This window comes from Amia ocellicauda, chromosome 23 (genome assembly GCF_036373705.1).
Source record: "Amia ocellicauda isolate fAmiCal2 chromosome 23, fAmiCal2.hap1, whole genome shotgun sequence".
Taxonomy (NCBI): domain Eukaryota; kingdom Metazoa; phylum Chordata; class Actinopteri; order Amiiformes; family Amiidae; genus Amia; species Amia ocellicauda.
In genome coordinates, this window is record NC_089872.1 from 9,212,416 (window position 1) to 9,229,130 (window position 16,715).

The window sequence follows — 16,715 nt, forward strand, 5'->3', positions numbered from 1 at the left end:
CACAATTAGCTCATCCACTATTTAAAGCTCTCAGCATATTTTGAATAGATCTATTTTTTAAACTGAAGTTGCATCCAATTCGGAAACACAAACTTCTACGTAAATCATACTAAATGCATGCTTGCACAATACATTAAATGTATCCATATATGCAAATGCCTGTTTTTTGATATTGCTCTCTTGTAGCATATGTTTTTTTTGTTTGGTTATCAATCATTGTTACAAATCTACTATTGTAACTATATTGCAAGGTTAAATATGGCTTTCATTCAGTGTACCTTGTCTCAAATGGTCAACATTCCTTTCTCTGAATCAAATGCAAGATGATGCGGCGGTATTGAAGATTAATGCACAGATTGGAAAACAAAGAAAGAATAAAAACATAAGCGCACTTAAATATCAAACCAGATTAAATAATAATAATAATAATAATAATAATAATCAATATTATAGTTCTGCTGCACTACATTGATCACGTCGACTGTGGTATAATGCTCAGTTTTCACATTGATTTCAGTTCAGGAAAAACTGGAAACTAAATGTTGTGGCATTGCAGCTCAGGGTAACTGCTATGAAGAAGTATCTGAGGTGGTGATGCACTTTGTGCCTGAGCAAAATCCACCGAACAAGAAGAACATGGCAATGCAAGTCTGGGGGATGGCAGGAAACTGCTGGAAAAGCCTGCAGTTCCCAGTCTGAACAGCCAGCTGAGGAAGGGGAGTGGGTGATGCATTGGCCCTCAGCATGTGTTCCTCCTCCTCCTCCGTGCTTGATCCACTTCCACACAGCACCTCCACTGAACACCACCTCCAAACCCACCCGTCCACCGCACTCTCGCGAGGGTTGTCTCGGCGGAGCGAGAGAGCGAGGAAAAGGGGGGGGAGAGAGAGAGAGAGAGAGAGAGATAGGAGATAGACTGAGGGACCAACCAAGCCGGGCGATAGACAGAGAGACAGGGAGGGAGAGAGAGAGAGATAGAGGGAGAGGGAGAGAGAGAGGGAAGCCGTCCGAGAAGTGGCTGGCCGTGACGTCACGAGTTTTCCTGAAAGTCAACAACAAGCCGTAGCGGCAGAAGCGCAGCGGCGGTGTCAGGGGCTAGGAGGAGCGGCGGCCGCTTGATCCTTTTTAGCGTTAATATCATCCTTCCCGGTGTCCTCGTCATCCGCGGCCACAGCAGCCATCGACTCGGTGTTTCGCTGTGCGGGGCTGGGGCCATTTTTGTGCGGTTATTCTCGCATAGGGGGAAGGCGCGAGGGTGACCAAGGGAGGCTGCCGAGGGGGGGGGAACCCAACTGGTCTCCCCATCACTGCCGCTCACTCAGGTAATACATAATAATCATAATAGCCATCATCCTCATCATACTAATGCGGTGCCGGGGGGTCCCGGTGCTCTCTGCGCCCGGGCTGTCAAGCCACACGTCCACGGGTGGGAGTTTGTGTGTGTGTGTGTGTTTTGGGCTCCAGCTTGTTTGCACATTTGCAAGGATGGGAGGCTGTGGGTGTCTAGATGCTGCGGCGAGGAGGCTGAGAGACGGAGGAGGTGGAGTTTTCTGTCTCTGGCCTAGCTAGCTAGTGCCTGCCCCCCCTCTCTCCCTCTCTCCCTCGTTGCTGGCTTTTTTTAATATCCTCATGACAATCACCCAAATCATGCAATAGCCTGTCCTCTGTCCGGGTGCACCCCAGCCGAGAGGGGCTCGTTCATTGTTTTAGGGTGCACACGGTCATGCCGGCGGATGCAAGCATGCATGCATTTTTTTTTATTATTTTTTTTGCGGGGTCTGTTCGTGCAAGATGATGCAGTAACATTTTTTTTTTCCTTCTCTCCCCCTGCTCTTCAGAGGGAGCTTGTGCTTTTCCACCAGACTACACCGTCTGCCATGCTTAGGTTTGAGGGTTAGGATTTTAGTGATTCTGTGTTGCATTTGCAGTATAACGGGAGAAATACACACCCACCCCTACACCCCGTTATAACAAAAGCCCCGGCGTGTTTGTTTATTGCAATTGTAACAATGCCGGCCTTCTTTTCTTCTGATGTTCCGGCCATTAGCGCATATTTGTAAATAAGGTAATGGCATAGTAAACAACCCTCAATGCGATGGCTTTATGGCAGTGTTTGTCTGCCATTGTCTGGGTTGTCACTTTCTCTCTCTTGTTTATGCTTACCTTCCCCTACCGCTACTATGCCCAGCTAGACAAGATCTGCCTTATTTGGAATATAAAAGACGACATAACCAAATCTAACGTAGGCCCTCTTCCATGCATGCAAAGCCATGTTGATTAGCTTCTGATTTTGCAATTGTGGTAGCATTTAGGGATTCGTATGGGCCATGTCTGTGAAAGAAAGGGGGGGATACTGTCCAAATCAGCATGCATAATAGGACATATTTGGATATAGTTGATAACAGAACACGATTTGGGTAGGCCCATCAGTGGTGTAAGGCATGGTGTATTCAGGTCCAACATGCCTGTGAAAACGCCAGATTCTTTTTGCATGCCACCAAGAATTGATTTCTTAATGGCTGTGTTTGAGATTTCTTTTTCGAAACATTGCAGAGCAGGAAGTTGTCATCTAAAATGTACACCTCCAAATTGTTTTTAATTTGCCCCTGAATGTTTTTATTTGTGGTGTCCTTGTTCTGTAGCAGGCCCCACGGCTGTGGTTTGTGAAAGTAGGTCTCAGGTGGGGAGGAATTGAGTATTATGGGTAATTGTAAACAAAACATTTCATCTTGAGAGCATTGATGGTGAGGAAATGAGAGAATGGGGCAAAGCGATAGCACAGGACCAGCCCGAGTGAAGGACCATGCAAACTCACCTTTCCCAAAAGTAGTTAGTAAAACTGTGATGTTATGACAATAAGTAATTCTGCTTTTAAAGGTATTGCTTTACAGATGGCAAGGCATCTAAGAAATAGTCTGTTTCACCTCCACCTTGCACTGAACTGACTTTGCATGCCTTTTCCTTGCAGAAAGTTAGTAATGCCCCAATTATCTTAGGCTGAAGGACCCTGTGTTGCTACTATGGTCAATATTTTCAACTAAATTATACATTTGTCAAGTCGATTTCAGTTCTTACATAATTACTTAATTGTCTGGAGCAGATTACATTAGCATTTCAATTGAATTGCTTAATTGGCCTTCTTTTCCTGTGTTGATGTCTGAGGTGACACCAGCAGCTCTTCTGTGTCATGATCTTTGCATGAGTTGTAGACACCAACACTCTGGTCAGTCTTGTGTTATCTATCCAAGCTTTCTGATCATGGCTCGGCACTTTTGTAGTAGGTTTGATTTGCACTCTGGATGTTTAACTGACCTTTGGAAGGATTATGTTGACATGAATGGTTATCATAGGGTTATAACATGCAGTACTGTAGATGGGATAGAAAAATGTCTTGAAACTTTGTATGGAAGCCCAAGGTGGAGCACAGATCTATATAAACACACTGTCTCCATCACATTTTTAAACCTGTATCCATATGAATGTTGCAAATATTGTAACTGTTTGAAAGGACATTTGAAAACATGTATCTTTTCGTATCCCTTTCTCCTTGAGTTCTGAAATGAATAAAATCAAAGCATTAGGATAAAAAATATGAAGCAGCCCTGACACTATAAAATGAGGCTCAATACCAAGCACAATACGGAGCAGACACAACCGAGTGCTGTGTAGTAGCATATCCTTTTGCATTATGCAGGTCTTGGTGCAGACAGTTGTATGCAATAGGCAGGGAAGTGCTGTAAGGAAGCTGTCTGGGGCTGCTGATTTTAATAAGGCTCAAATCTATACTTCTAAGAAAGCGATGCGATTGTGTGAAAATAAGCATCGCTGCTCCATTGCAGGAGTGAGGTGAGACTGGAGGTGTTTACCAAAGTGGCTGCGACAAACGATCCTGAAAGTTGCATGACTATTTGAATGTTTTGCCATTTACTAACATAGGTGGACTAAATCTGTAAGAAGTGGTGCATTAGCATGGCAGAGGATGCGTTTGTTGTAGCCCTCATGGATAAATGATTACCAATCACATTTTAATTGAGAACGTGTTGCTGCACAAGCAAGATCGCAACCCCTGCGCTTTGGCGAGGGCAAAGTCAGATGTCGCCATTGATACCTTGGCTGGCTGCAGCAGCTGATCAATCAAGTCATTTTGCGGTTTGACAAGATCTAAAGCCGGGCGGGGGACGGGAAGTTTAAATTACAGTGAAGCTGTTTAAATCTGATGTGTTCTCAAAGGAAAATATACTGTATAATTGACCCACCCAAAAAGATTGGTGGCTAAGTAGACCTACAGTGGGGGGAAAAAAGTATTTGATCCCCTGCTGATTTTGTACGTTTGCCCACTGACAAAGAAATGATCAGTCTATAATGTTAATGGTAGGTGTATTTTAACAGTGAGAGACAGAATAACAACATAAAAATCCAGAAAAACGCATTTCAAAAAAGTTATCAATTGATTTGCATGTTAATGAGGGAAATAAGTATTTGACCCCTTCGACTTAGTACTTGGTGGCAAAACCCTTGATGGCAATCACAGAGGTCAGACGTTTCTTGTAGTTGGCCACCAGGTTTGCACACATCTCAGGAGGGATTTTGTCCCACTCCTCTTTGCAGATCCTCTCCAAGTCATTAAGGTTTCGAGGCTGACGTTTGGCAACTTGAACCTTCAGCTCCCTCCACAGATTTTCTATGGGATTAAGGTCTGGAGACTGGCTAGGCCACTCCAGGACCTTAATGTGCTTCTTCTTGAGCCACTCCTTTGTTGCCTTGGCTGTGTGTTTTGGGTCATTGTCATGCTGGAATACCCATCCATAACCCATTTTCAATGCCCTGGCTGAGGGAAGGAGGTTCTAACCCAAGATTTGACGGTACATGGCCCCGTCCATCATCCCTTTGATGCGGTGCAGTTGTCCTGTCCCCTTAGCAGAAAAACACCCCCAAAGCATAATGTTTCCACCTCCATGTTTGACGGTGGGGATGGTGTTCTTGGGGTCATTCCTCCTCCTCCAAACACGGCGAGTTGAGTTGATGCCAAAGAGCTCGATTTTGGTCTCATCTGACCACAACACTTTCACCCAGTTCTCCTCTGAATCATTCAGATGTTGGCAATCTTCAGATGGGCCTGTACATGTGCTTTCTTGAGCAGGGGGACCTTGTGTGTGCTGCAGGATTTCAGTCCTTCACGGTGTAGTGTGTTACCAATTGTTTTCTTGGTGACTCTGGTCCCAGCTGCCTTGAGATCATTAACAAGATCCTCCCGTGTAGTTCTGGGCTGATTCCTCACCGTTCTCATGATCATTGAAACTCCACGAGGTGAGATCTTGCATGGAGCCCCAGACCGAGGGAGACTGACAGTTATTTTGTGTTTCTTCCATTTGCGAATTATCGCACCAACTGTTGTCACCTTCTCACCAAGCTGCTTGGCGATGGTATTGTAGCCCATTCCAGCCTTGTGTAGGTCTTCAATCTTGTCCCTGACATCCTTGGACAGCTCTTTGGTCTTGGCCATGGTGGAGAGTTTGGAATCTGATTGATTGATTGCTTCTGTGGACAGGTGTCTTTTATACAGGTAACGAGCTGAGATTAGGAGCACTCCCTTTAAGAAAGACACCTGGGAGCCAGAAATCTTGCTGATTGATAGGGGATCAAATACTTATTTCCCTCATTAACATGCAAATCAATTTATAACTTTTTTGAAATGCGTTTTTCTGATTTTTGTTGTTGTCTCTCACTGTTAAAATACATCTACCATTAAAATTATAGACTGATCATTTCTTTGTCAGTGGGCAAACGTACAAAGTCAGCAGGGGATCAAATACTTTTTTCCCCCACTGTAGATGTAGTGCTAAAAAGTACCCCTTTGTTTATCAGAAATAGGTCAAAGTGCCATGATTTCCAACATCAACAGACTCTACTGCATCTTAAGCAATTTTTAACCTGTTTTTCCTTCATGTGATTCTTTCCTTGCATACTAACAACCTGTTACTGATGTACCTACAGGATGTGGAGATACAGTAAACATATGGAATTCCAATACTCTGCATACCTGTTATTGCCTGGCTAGACAATAATCCGTGCTACTCACAGGTTTACACTAAAAAGTATAAATTGTAATACGTAATTTGTAATGATTAAAACACTAAAACAACAGCCTTTAAACACTTTATTGATTTTCAAATGTGTCAATAAGTATAAATGACCAAATTATTTCCTTTGCAACTGTATGCATAGCTCACGATAAAAATCCTTTTAGAGGTTGTATCAGGGACAACCACTTTTGGCAGGTAATAACATTTGAAGCTTTGGGGACCAGTAACCGTGAAGTTTCAGCTTGTCCTTAATTCTGATTAGATAACTAAACTCCTAGACAGCAATGTAGACATCACGGTCCGCGTTCATTCAGAACGTTTTTTTTGTCTCCTGTTTGTCTGATGTCCATTGTGTTGCCCTCTGTTACAGTTCTGCTGAGTCTATTCGAAAAACAAAACCCATTAACTTTTACCTTTTCTGTTGTCAATTGTTCCATAGATCATATTGCTAAAATGAGAGGTTTACAGTGTTGGCTCTTGCACTATTGTGTTTTAGAGGCGGAAGTGCCAACAGTGAATATAATAGAATGCATTTTGTGTTGCATGCATGGACTTAAATATATAAATATATGATTATTAGGATAGAAATATACCTTTTTGCTTTTCAAAGAATATGCATCAATTTTTCAACTTTGTAGAAGGTGCTGCTTAATATTTAAAGCATGTCTAATACCTGATGTCAGTTTACCGAGCTTCTGAGCCAACTAGATTTAGTTTTTGTTCTTTTTAACCTAATTGCAATGGGGAAGCAGTGTACTTGTGTAGCCTCTCACCTCTGCATTGCTGGTGTCAGAGATCAGGTCACCAGAGGACACTTCTGTCTACATTGTGGAAGTTGTGCTTCCTACATTGCAAAGAGCCCAGACTGACATCTAAAGCTCTGAGGACCTGCATAGAGGACTGTCCATCACCACACCTAGATCTCTGCGTTCTTATGGTATCTTGCTGTTGACAGAGTTGTTGCTTTTCCCCCAGCCCTACAATGCAAGTGTCGTAAACTAACACAGACACGAGAAGAATGTAACTTTATTAGGTTCGTCACATCAAAGTCACACGCTGAACCTCATCTGTCACTTTGTCTGTATTCTCTTGCAGGATCTGATGAAAATGCCCAATGTTTCCATGAACAATCCACGGCACAATCTGCAACCAGATATGACAAACTAGTCCAAGGCTGTGTGTTTGTTGATAAGTAATGAAGTTAGTGGCCCTCAGTACCTTGCTTTGTCTTACTGTATGAGTTTGGGATGTCTGCTGGTGTAAAATGACCATGCCACATGGCTGATAAAGCATTTTTTGGGGGTTCACGTGCTGAAATGGAAGTGTGGCAGCGGCATCAGTAGCACAACTCATCCGACTTAGATGGCAGTAAGAGAACATTCTTCCAACTGTTTTACTTCCTGGTGGCTGATTTAAATTCTTCTGCCTTACTTGTAGTTTTAGTACTAGTACTAGATGTTCTTTCTGTATTTCTTTTTGGTTACTAGATGAGATTTGTGACTCTTTTCAGAGTTTCAAGATGAGCATTTTTTAACAATCTAACCCCCAAGCACCTGAAGAAAAATATTTGAAAGATGCTTCAAAATGTATAAAAAGGGCTTCTTTAGAAACAAATGGTATGTGACTGGCCCAGAACATTTTGTTTACTATGTGTATAATGTCCTGTAATTATGAATTCTTCGTGGCACCCTTTTATGTTGTACATGTTTAATTTGGAAACATTTTCTTGAAAATCACTGCAATAAATTCTGGTCAACCAAATACCGTACATCATACATTTACAGTTTTACAGTTTCATAACATTTTGTGCTGCCTTTAAAAATGTGCATAAATTTGCATGCATATCAGCAACTTAAAAACAAAAAAAGCAATCCTTTATCGCGGATGATCTCGTAATTGTCCCAATTTAACCACCTAAAATGTTAATTGTGCATTGGAATACAGCATGGCTATAACCTAAGTTGACTTTCTCGCAAGAACAGGAAATCTAAATGCAGCCAGCTCTTTCCTGTGCAACTCTGCTGCTTCCAAGTTCATCAGTGCCACTTGCGGACCCTGCGATCAAAGTGCTTTGTTGACGCATGGCAGCTTGTCCACCTCACCTACAAGAGCCACTTTCCCCTTCTGTTCAGAACAGCCTCTCAGACAGCACTGATGCTGTCGGGATGCATAATAACTCCTGGCAAAGTAGTGGAAAATGGAAGCCTTTCACTGTACTTCTGAGGCTAAAAAAGAATCGCGGCCACAATTAATCACTCCAGAAAAACGCTTTGTCTATTTATTTTTTTTAATAGAAGGAAGTCCGTGTCCATTGAGAGGCTGTCATTGATATGGATTGATTGTATCATTGGCAGATTTTTGATCCCTTGTAAGACACTACACTACACTACACTACACTACAGAGGGAGAGACCACGTCCAACATATGCAAATGATAGTCATGGCAGAAAGCATACCATCGTTGTGGTGGTGTCAGTTGATTGGTATCGGAGTAGACTTGTGCGTTTGTTCCTGAAGGTTGTTTCTTGGGTTTGCTGGGAACTGAAATGCTGCATGTCTACACACACAGTTCTTACAACACGTAAACATTGACGAACTGAACTCCATTTTGGCGTACGGGGCACCTGAGCAAATGTCTTTGGTAAATAAGGTAAACTCAGCATCAGATTGAACGTATCAATTAATTTTTACTATATGTTTTTGGGACCTTAAATGTGAACATGACACTGAAATGGTTAACGTTGGAAACTCTGAAAGGGATGCAAGCTCTCGTTGAGGGAGGTAACTACCAGAAGCATTGTGCCCTGACCTGAATGCTGTGGGGTATCATTTTACACCAGTTCTGGCCTTGCTGTTCTAGTCCTCTTTAAATGCCCTTTCAAGTGATTATCTTTCACACTGGATGCTATGAGATACCTCGTGAAACGGGAATGATCCTCATTGAAGAAACCTGGTTCATGATTTTAATAAACCAACTATAACGAGGATATAAAACCTACAATCGATCCATTCTGCTGTTCACTTTAATGAGCGTGAAGTAATAGAATTGTAACCCTATATGGATTAATCATATTTGGAAAGTCTCCCCATATGTATAGATCATGTCGTTTGTCTGGTTCGTATAAGGGCGTATAGCTAACATTAACTCACTGTGCCACCTTGCCCCCTTCGCTGTCTTGCCCACGGTCTGTCTCACTGCTTGTCTGGACCGTGCCGGGATTTTATAGCTGATTTTATAGTAGCTGAAACCTGCAATCCACTTGCACGTGGCGTCGCTTTCCAGGCTGCACTAAATTTATCCCAGCCATAAAAAGCAAAAAATCAGCGTCAAGTTTGACAGTATCTCCTTTTTAAATAATTACAATCTCGGGTCTAGTGAATGTTTGTAATGCACTGTAGTTTTTTCATATCGGAGTTTTATACTGTTCTATGACACCGGGAGACTGATTAATGAGTCTGGTTTGTGGGTGTCTGGGCCAGACCCCTCCCCCTGTTGGAAATTAAGCGAATGTCTCAAGGGTGCTCCCTTGGTTACATAAAGAAATTGAATTTGTGTTGGTTGTCTCGGCAGTGCTTCAGCCGTTCTGCAGTGACAGGGTTACACAGCAGGGTCTGGGCTTGTCACGCCGGTGTCTGGCTTTGTGTTGCTCTGGAGCATGTGTGGGGTTTGACTGTTGTGGTGTGCAAACCCACTACAGTTAATTCTTAGCGAGTAGCATTGCTATACCTCACCGATCTACCTTATGGATTCCTCTTCATCATTCCTTCACAGCACATATTAGGATTGTGCACTTTGTTTATTCCTCTGTCATGCCAGGCTGTTAGAGATGGATGCTGTTTCTCTGCAGGTTGTAGCTCAGGTTTTAAATTTGTTATGGGGTCCTTGTCTGACTGGAATGCTTCAGTTTTGTGTTTCCTTTCTCAAATGTATTATCCTTAACTGACCCTTCTCTAGGTCCGACAACCCTTCGATGGCGATAAGCATGTGCTTTGAATTACCGATGCTCCTCAATAATTTAATATTTGTCATCGCACTCCCGCACTGTTCCAAGTGGGACAGACAGGCTTTCGAGGGGCTGGGTTACATACGCTGGAAAAGAAGCTGTAATAAAGGACTGCAGAGGCACACATGCTGGTACATCTTTGACGTGATGAGTCATTTTACTGGGGAGGTGTGACTCCTGGGTACCAAGAGGATAAATAATTGAGCGTGTCAACTTTTCTGAATTTGTGATTTACTGTCTATTAAATTTATGGGCACTATTTCAAGTCATTGAACACTACACTAAGGGTGCAGAGTCCGGAATGTACGTTATAATGTTTGTAGTGTTTTTTTGTTTTTTTTTACCCACCATATTTCTGGACCACCGTATCAATAGTGGACATTGACTTTTTATATTAATATTTCCTGAATTTGACCTGTTATAATAAATGTCATGAATTGGGTTGTTTGTGTTGCTTTAAAGATTACAGTAAAGGCCAAGGAGATGAAACAAAGTTCAAAAAACTAATTTTCAGATCCTTTTAATAATTATATGCTAAATAATGTGATTTTCAGTTACTACAGGTTTTAAGGTGTAAATCGATGTACTATTTTTGGTCCCACTTTAAATGACTTACGGTGTGTTCGTCTGCACAACTTCCCATTTTGTGAGTGAGTGTCTTGCCTGTCCTTGCCTTGGGATCCCACATGTCCTCGCTTAAACTCCCCAGTATAGATATAAAGCTGGTTGTGTCAGGAAAAGTCTGTCAGCATGGGAAAGTATGCAACATACACTGGATATAAAAATGAAAAAAATGAAAAAGAGAAATGCAATAAATTGTTCTTTAAAGTGCTTTGTGAGTCTGTCAGTACAGAACGTACTAACCTGGCATTTCTCAAAGCCTTCTGTTTCAGGAGGTTATTCCAGGCATTCGTATTTGCTTCCCCATTTGATTCAACAGCCTTTGTTTTGTCTTTTTCCTTTCAGAGTTGAGTGGCACATCTTGTCTGTAGCGTTGATGCCTTATGGGGCAGCTCTTTCAGCAAGATACATAATGGAATTTCATTTGTAGAAAAAAGGAAAGTCACACAGGGCCAAGGTCTACAGTACACCACTCCAGAATGGATGTGTGTAAGGACTCACGAGGGTTAAAAATTTAATCCTGATACAGAACGCGATTGGCAACTGCCCGACAGGTGAAGGCCTTCCTCAGCCGTATGGAAGGGGATTCTTTGCCATGTTGTCCTCTGAGATCTTGGAGGGGTTTTACAACAGAGAAGATGTACAAATCCAAAGCACAAGCATATCTGTCTTGTGTCCACCCAAGAATGAGTTGGCCTCATTCTACCTCACTGAGGAGGAGGAGCCTAGCCATATATGAGCATCGCATTGATTTTACATTTTCTGCATGATTTTTCTCTAGGATTCAATTTCTGTGACATAGTGGGATAAATAAGGCAGGCTTGAAAAGATTGTAATGTGAAAAAATCTTATTTTATTCAGTAACCCTTTCCCTAGTACTGTTCAGGAGATGCTATGCTTTAAAGACAAAAAGGTGCGATACCTTGTTTTATAATGCGTTCAGTGAGGTTTGGGTTGTGCACATGCATTTCGGATTTGAAGGGAAAGGGTGGGAAGGTAAAAAGAGTTAAACTAGGTAGCTACGCCACATGGCCTCCTCTGACAAACACCTGATGTCTTAAAAAAATGTGATGCCTTAAGTAGTTTTATGCTGAACTTGAATCACAAGTAAGAGCAATTGCTGTTCCTGGTCTAATCTGAGTTTATTGTCCATTTGTTGGGGGTGGGGACCTTATTGTGATATTTCATATTAGAGATATGTCATTAACTGGTCATAAGCAAATCAGGGTATCAGCTTGATATCCTGATACCTAGAAAAGGCTTATTAACATTTTCAGAGCTTGGGCTCCAGTGAACAGTTGTTGTAAATGGACAAAAATAGGATAAGTCATAGAATTTCAATTAAAAAAATAATTTGGATAATTGAATTTACATTTATGGGCATTTCCTGCACCACTGGGCTTGGTTTTCGAGTCCTGTAGCAATTATGCATCTAATTTGCTCGTATATAAATCCCTCCATGTCACCCACTGCCATCCATTCTGGTCCCTAATTAATTTCTGACCATTTCATTACATGCTAGTGTGTCAGTGAATACTAGAACTTTATTGTCATTAATTGGATGCTCTAATGTCATACGAACTCCTTATGAATACACCCCTTTGTCCTGGTTTTGGATCTCTTAATGACAAACAGCACTTTCTGAAATATCCTCTGGCAGTTAATTATTAAAGCAGTCCATGTTAAATGAAATAATTATGTGGAAGTGATTTTTACATTCTAGAGTCCGTATGGTTGCCGGGTTCATTGTTGCTTCAGTCGTTTCTGTTGTACCCACAGAAGGTTTGGGATAAGGGCTGTTTCCTGAAGATTTCTTCCATATAAAGAACACATTTACCTGCAGTCCTTTGAATTTAATATTTCCAAGCAAATTATTTAATGCATTACTTATATTCAGTATATTCAACGTGACTAAATATTTGATGATTTTTTGTCAGTCGCATAATGAACAATTAAAGAGAAAATGAAAAGCACAGGTTCTTATCAGGGTTACTGATTTACAGAAAATGTTCTTAGTTGCCAGAAATTGATGGAAGGTTGCTTGAGTACCCTGATGCTTTCAGTATATCAATAGTAACCTTAACTAGTGAAAGCTACAGCCAATGAGTGAGCGAAAAAATAACCCTCCAGACAGTGCATGGTGTGTTAAGTTTATAAAACAAGCAGGTGGGGGGGATCTTGAAAGACACAGGGTGGTATTGAATTGGTATCCGGCAGTGCTCCAGTTGCCAATCTCGGGAGGAACCTAAAAAGCTGGAGAAAGTTGAAGGCTATGGCATCAGAACAAGCTTGGAAAAAATTCAGTGGTCATCTTACTAGAGAGCTGGGCTTTGCCGTTGCGGTCCAGAGGAATACGTACACCAGAAATGTCTGCACGTTCTGACACCCGAAGGAGGAGGCGGACATGAAAGTTTGGGGTAAAGTGCTTAGGAACTTCAAGGAAAACCTGCTTCCTCCCTCAGTGATCAGCACCATGCGATGGATCTGGATTACTTGCCATTTCCAAAGCTTAATACTGCCCTATCCATAAATGTCCTGCCATGGCTTTTTTTTATTATTAACCTGCAATGTATGGTACTGAGCAGTGTTCATAAGACAGAAGTTAATCCCCTGCAGTGAAACACATCAGCAGGATTAACGTGCAGTTTAAGGACACCGATCTGCATTTGTGTTGCCCGCTGGCCGCCTTAGAAATGCTTTGATCCGCCTGCCCTGTCCATTAAGGAGCTGATGGTAACTATCCCCACCATAGAAAGACTTCTGATGGCTGTGAACTGAAGTGCAGATTCTTCCATCTAGTGATCCCTCTTTTTTCTTGCCCGATTTCATTCCCTAAAGCTACATTCTGGTTGTTTGTATGTGCTCAGTTCCCAGTCTTCCTGTCCCTTTTCTACCAAATTCGCCCCTTGGGGAAAGTGTTTGGTTGCAGTGGGGGGAAGAACCAGATCACACATGGTTTTGCATTGGTTTTCAAATGGAAAAACAAAGCAAAATTTTCTAGCAGCCCAACCATACTCGTGGTTTTAAATATCTTCTGCATGACTGCTCAGGTCAGGCTCTGTGTGATTTTGAAAGTTACTCTACCATTCTGGCTGAGTTTCTGATGTTCTTTTTGACCCCCCCACCCTTAGCTTTGTTGCAGTTGTATGTATCTTAAAACATGCCTGTGTGTGAGCCATGGATTAGGGTTATGGTAGAACTACAAGCAGTTGTCTTTCTCTCGTTGTTTTTCCCTTGCTCTGCCGTGGTAACCGGCAACATGATGCTTTGACCTCTTACAACGAGCTCTCTGGCAGGTTTCAATCCCTGTTGCTCTAACAATTTCTGTCTGCTTCAGCCTCCGCATCCTCCCGAGATACTGCGGACCACAGGTTTACCTCAGGAAGGCTCAAGTCCCTCATAAATATTTCAGGCAAGAGCAGAGCTGTTTGAAATTTCGATGCTGAACTGTAAATCCCTTTCAATATGTATATCTCTCTTGGAATTGAGCGTTTGAGATTTGTAGTAATCGGTTGGGAATGGTGAAAATATGATGCTTTTATTATTCCTTTTTCAAAGCTGGGGCACAATCCAGATATCGGGTTATATGTCCGATTTGTTTTTCATGTATATTAATTCCATATAATACTAACTTATCACCCAGGCTGGTAATGGGAAAATACTTTTTTTTTATTACAATGTACAGTATGTGGTTGATGACAAATCTACTTGACACAATTGCCCAGTATTTAAAAGCAACTTTAGTTTCTCTGCTTTGTTTTTATTTCTGTGTTGGCTTATTCATGTATTTTTGTATCATGTAAATACAATATAAATGTTACTTGCAAGCAAAAACGTATTGCTGGACTGTTTAAAGAGCAATCTCAGCTGTTTTCAGAGTGATCTATATGTCTAGGACAAAATGTTGAATTTTGTTGTTGGCAGTCTGAAAGTGAAAGGAGACACTTGAAAATGAGATGTAGCATTTCAATTACATTTCTTTATGACTGTGCCTTTTTTAAAGTTTTTTTTTTTGTTTTGTTTTCTGTACACCTGACAAAGCTGATTCAGACATTTTGGAACTAGGGAGATGTCTTGATTTTGTGTGTGTCACAAATAACTGCAAAATAACTACAGGTATTTCAGTTTCTATTTTTCCTTTCTTGTAATATTAAACCTCCCACCTTTGAACATTGACTTCTTTTTTTTTTTCCACTTTGATGGACTATGCTCTTATTATTTCTAAACGGGCTGACAGTCACCTACATTTATTCATTTATTTTATTTCATGACTGATGTGTCATGCTCCCAGTATGTTTTAATATCTTAACTTTCTAGTTTTGCAGATGTCAGACCTCGATCTATAACATTCTCCAAAATGAAAAGCAGTAAGAACAGCACATTGAACTCTAAGTCATTTAATGGAAATCTTGCAGCACAGCTATAATTAAAAGCAGACTTTCCACAGAAGTACAGAACTTACCCTAACTGCTCAATTGATTAGTTTTCTTGAAATTAGAGGAACCCTCTTACCAGAAATGTGAATATTTTCTGAGTAGTGTTGTAACCAAACCGTATTATGTTGATGATCGTGGAAATGGGGGGGGGAAGTGTTCTTTTACGAGTATTGCAAAACTGAGAGGAGATTGTACAACATAATTAGTTATTTGAAAAAGATGCTATTGTCCCTCACAGTGAACGTACTATGTATGTGTCCTACTTTATCAAAGAGAAAGGCTTCAAAATACATTTGCTGGAAGCAGGAAAGTGTAAGGCACAGTCTGTACTTGTGGTTAAAACTAAACTGCCACACTCCTGTTAGATAATCCATAGCTGTGCGGATTGAAGGAAATCGACGCTTTTCAAGTTTGCGTAAAGTTTTGATTTTTCTTAATCTTTTTGATAACTTTGGATTGGGTCATTACAGCCACCTTTGGAACTGTGGAAATGACAGTGTATTCTTGCAAGAGTAGATTAGTAAATCACAATCTCAGTATTTGGAAAAATGACAGGTTTACCAATTTTAGACTAAAAATAATGCAGTTTGTGCATTATTTACTCATCAACCCCCTCCCCGAGCAGTGAACACATGAGTTAATGTAACTAAGTTAAACCAAACCGCTTCATATCTTTTGATATGCAATATGACACAGCATCATTGAGCTTTGATGTTTGTTGGATGTGTATATAAGCATTTCAGCATTTCTGGTGCTATGGAATACACCACAGACTGAAATAATGTTTGGGTAACTGACAAAACTTGACTGTTAATTTTGAAATCTGGAAATGAATAATTACTTCCATGTTCAACATGCAGGAAGGATACCCTCACCTCTCACAAGGAAAATGAATACTTTAAACTACTGTTACAAACTCGACATATACATAATTTCTTAATAAGTCAGCATGTGAGAATACACATTCAATCAGGACTGTTTACATAATAGATGCCTCCGGCTTTTAATCTGTGCATGCTTTTTATTTGTTCGTCCCACAGGAAGGACCAATTTCGACATAGTTTATCAGCAAAGGAGGAAAAATTTATGAATAAAGTCTCCACAGTGAAATTGAAACAAAAGGGATGCGCATTTCAACAAAACTAATGGAACGGCATGCTGAGGAAAGTTTATTATCATTATTATTTATGATTTCACTAACTCAAGGTTGTAATTAATGTGCCCAGCAGCAAAACTCCACTAGGTGGATTTTCACTTATTTTTGTTGTTTTGGTTGGCTAATCCTTGTTTTTTGATTTTTACCCCCATTCTTCTGTAAATGTGTAACTGACACTGTTACATCCCTGTAAGATGTGACTGTTTCTCTTCTGCATCCACCGAGCCTCTCTGGTCTGACACTGAAGTGGTCTCCTGGCACTCATTAGCCTGTGTGAACTGTCTTTGAGAAGCACTTTCTGGAACTCTGCACGCTGTTCTTCCAGGTATCCGACCTCCCCACTTCCTGCAGCACAGGAATTATGTAACACCCCTGTTGCTCTCTATTGCTCCACATGTGGCCATTGAAATCACTCG

The 16,715-nt window shown here is 41.2% G+C and overlaps 1 protein-coding gene across 1 annotated transcript in view; it reads left to right on the top strand.

Moving 5' to 3' along the window:
* The first annotated feature begins 732 nt into the window (after window positions 1-732).
* akt3a (v-akt murine thymoma viral oncogene homolog 3a) overlaps window positions 733-16,715 on the top strand; it is a 108,079-nt gene continuing 92,096 nt past the window's right edge. Inside the window, exon 1 of the mRNA XM_066696428.1 lies at window positions 733-1,322. The gene's annotated coding sequence lies outside the window, so the exon portion shown is untranslated. The remainder of the gene's footprint in view (window positions 1,323-16,715) is intronic.